Source organism: Spea bombifrons, chromosome 5 (assembly GCF_027358695.1).
Source record: "Spea bombifrons isolate aSpeBom1 chromosome 5, aSpeBom1.2.pri, whole genome shotgun sequence".
Lineage (NCBI taxonomy): Eukaryota > Metazoa > Chordata > Amphibia > Anura > Pelobatidae > Spea > Spea bombifrons.
Genome location: NC_071091.1, coordinates 87,080,026 through 87,082,861, shown reverse-complemented (window position 1 = coordinate 87,082,861; position 2,836 = coordinate 87,080,026). Strand labels below are relative to the sequence as shown.

General features: G+C 44.3%; 1 long non-coding RNA gene across 1 annotated transcript; it reads right to left on the bottom strand.

Moving 5' to 3' along the window:
* Positions 1-951: 951 nt before the first annotated feature.
* On the bottom strand, positions 952-1,397 carry LOC128497391 (uncharacterized). The gene is made up of 2 exons (XR_008354310.1): positions 1,271-1,397; positions 952-1,055 (listed from the first exon to the last, which is right to left on the bottom strand). It is a non-coding gene; the product is annotated as an uncharacterized LOC128497391 (long non-coding RNA).
* Between the last annotated feature and the right edge of the window lie 1,439 nt (positions 1,398-2,836).

Genomic DNA, 2,836 nt, shown 5'->3' with positions numbered 1-2,836 from the left:
ATTGGTCCAGCTGGTATGTTTCTCCCCTGCTAGCCTTGGTTATTTAGACTACTACATACTACTTAAAGGGAACCACTTAATCATTTATATGCTCGAAGGACAATGCACAGAAAAACAGTATTTTTCAGCAGATAACAACCATTCAGCCCACCTGGTCGACTCATTTTTCTTGATTGAAAGACTCAGACCTTAATCAGTTTTTGGTCTTGTCTTACATTCAGATAGCTTTATGCCTATCTCATACATCTCAATATATTAGCCTCTACCACGTCTGATGGGAGGCTGCTCTGTATATCAAACACCCTCTCAGTAAACTAAAACATTCTCACATTACATCTAAGCCTCTGACCATCTAGTTTTAAATTATGACTCCATTGGTCGGATATGCCGATGATCTTCTGTTCACCATCACCCGCCCACGTCTGTCCTTGCCGGTCATCTTAAAGGAGATTTCTGAATGCGGGATGCTTTCTAATTTTAAAGTAAACATGGCTAAGTCAGAGATCCTCAATGTTAACTTACCCTTCACGGATGGTGGCCTGTTGGCAGCTTTCTTCCATTTTGCTTAGTGCCCTTCCAAGCTGAAATATTTAGGCATTTGGTTGACGGGCAACTTCTCCCGCCTTTTTGGTTTTAACTTCGCCCCATGTTGGCGTCGATTCAATCTAACCTGCTGAAGTGGTCGAGACTTAAGGTCTCCTGGTTGGGTAGGGTTAACAACATTAAGATGAACATGCCTCGTCTTTTATATCTGTTCCAAACCTTGCCAATCCTAGTCCCGCCCTCTTTCTTTTCCTCCGTCTGTTCCACCTTCCTGCCCGCGAACGTATTACAGGGCTTGTCACTGGCTGCGTATTGTGGAGTGGGCCTGTTCTGTCTTCTTACACGTTCACTCAGTGTGCAGTCTGACATTCAGTATAAACCATTCCTGTCTTCCAAATAAGAGGACTGTTCTTTGTAGTTTAACTTGTTTATTGGTGAACAGGTTGTTGAGTATATATGGCAAAACAGGATTACACACATGTAATGTGATGTGGTAATGTGATGTGGTAAAACTATAAGGATACAAATAACATGTATAAGTACAAGGCACATGAAATGCATGTATAATGACATTACATAACAGTTAAGTACATGGCAAAATGGCTGCCTATACATAGAATGACATGACTAGCTAACAGTCTAACAGTTAACTTTCCTGAGTAATAATACAAATAACTGAACAGCTCTGAATACTATAATGTCCCTGAAACAGAAGTAAATGTCTCACCAGATATGCTATTACACAGATGGTGGAGTTTTGGAAGGAGACATACAGAGACAGCTCTGATGATGAGTCCTGGTGACTGAAGACTGTAAAATGGAGGCTCCTCCCTCCCAGAATGCCTTGCAATCACCCACAATGCATTATTCTTTAACTAGAAAAACAAGGTGTAATACCACTTAACACCGCTAGATGGAGCTATAATTTACTAAAGAAGTCTAAGGTGGCAAAAAGGTGAACTGTAAAGATTCTCAAACCCTGCTGGGCAGAACACTCCCCGTCTGGCGTCAACTGACGCCACTACTAGGTATCTCAGGTGAAAACAATAAAACAAGTTCCGCTACCGGGCTGAGGAATAGCTTGCACTCGCCAAGCCTGCATACTTTGACCTCAGCCTTGCGTACATTCCTATCCTTGCTTGGGAATGTGTTGGTGATGAGTCCCAGTGGCCACTCATTCCGGTGCGACTGGCTGTCTTTCATGAGCACCACATCCCCAGGTCTGATGTTCGGCTTGCTAGTTTGCCACTTCCTTCTCGACTGTAGGGTAGAGATATACTGCTTCCTCCACCTGTCCCAGAAGGCATTAGAAAGACTTTGCACCTGCCTCCATTGTCGTCTGTAGAGGTCTTTATCGTTGAATTCTCCAAGAGGAGCACTCGGACTGCTGGTCTTCTGCGTGAGGCAGTCTATTTCTTCAGCATAACATTCACGTTGTATAGTGCAAATTATTATGTTCTTGGACTTTTCCAAATTAGGAGCGGTAAAGGCATGTTTGCAGTGGTGCCAACCTTTGCAGGGCTTCTGGCTCTCAGATAATGTTGACTTATAAGATTGAGCGATATGAACTAGACAGGCTATAGCACGAACAAGCGACATCCAGGTGGAGAACCTGACGAAACGATGAGATTTGAGTTGGTGATCCGAAGTCACCGTACATAGAACAGATACTTCAGGTCGGATTTCTTCGTCGGCATCTGAGTCTACCAATCCAAACGAGTCAGGTTCAATGTTGCAAGACGTTGAACGGTACGGGAATGCAGGACCCATAAACCATGTTGTGTCTTTAAGGTGACTTGCTGCGACAGATCTAGTCGCATGGTCCGCAGGATTATGGTGTGTGGACACATAGTGCCACTGTTTAGGACAAGTGGATCTCCTGATCCTTAGCACCCGATTGCTGATATAGACATAAAAGCGTCTCGTTTCGTTACAAATATATCCTAGGACTACCTTACTGTCCGTGTAAAATTCGACTTCCCCGATTTCCAGGTTCATTCCTGTTGTTATAAGTTCGGCCAACTCCACTGCAAGCACAGCACCACAGAGTTCCAGTCTGGGTATCGTATGCTCGCGGAGTGGCGCCAGTTTAGTCCGGCTCATAACAAAACCCACATGGCATTGTTCTTTGACATCTATGGTCTTCAAGTATGCTACGGCTGCAATCGTCTTGACTGAAGCGTCGCAGAAGATATAAAGTCTTTGCTTCTTGACTTCAGTTGATGGCACGGAAGCATACGGTTGTGCCACACGAAGGCTGGACAAAGCTTCGAGAAACTTCCTCCATCCTGTC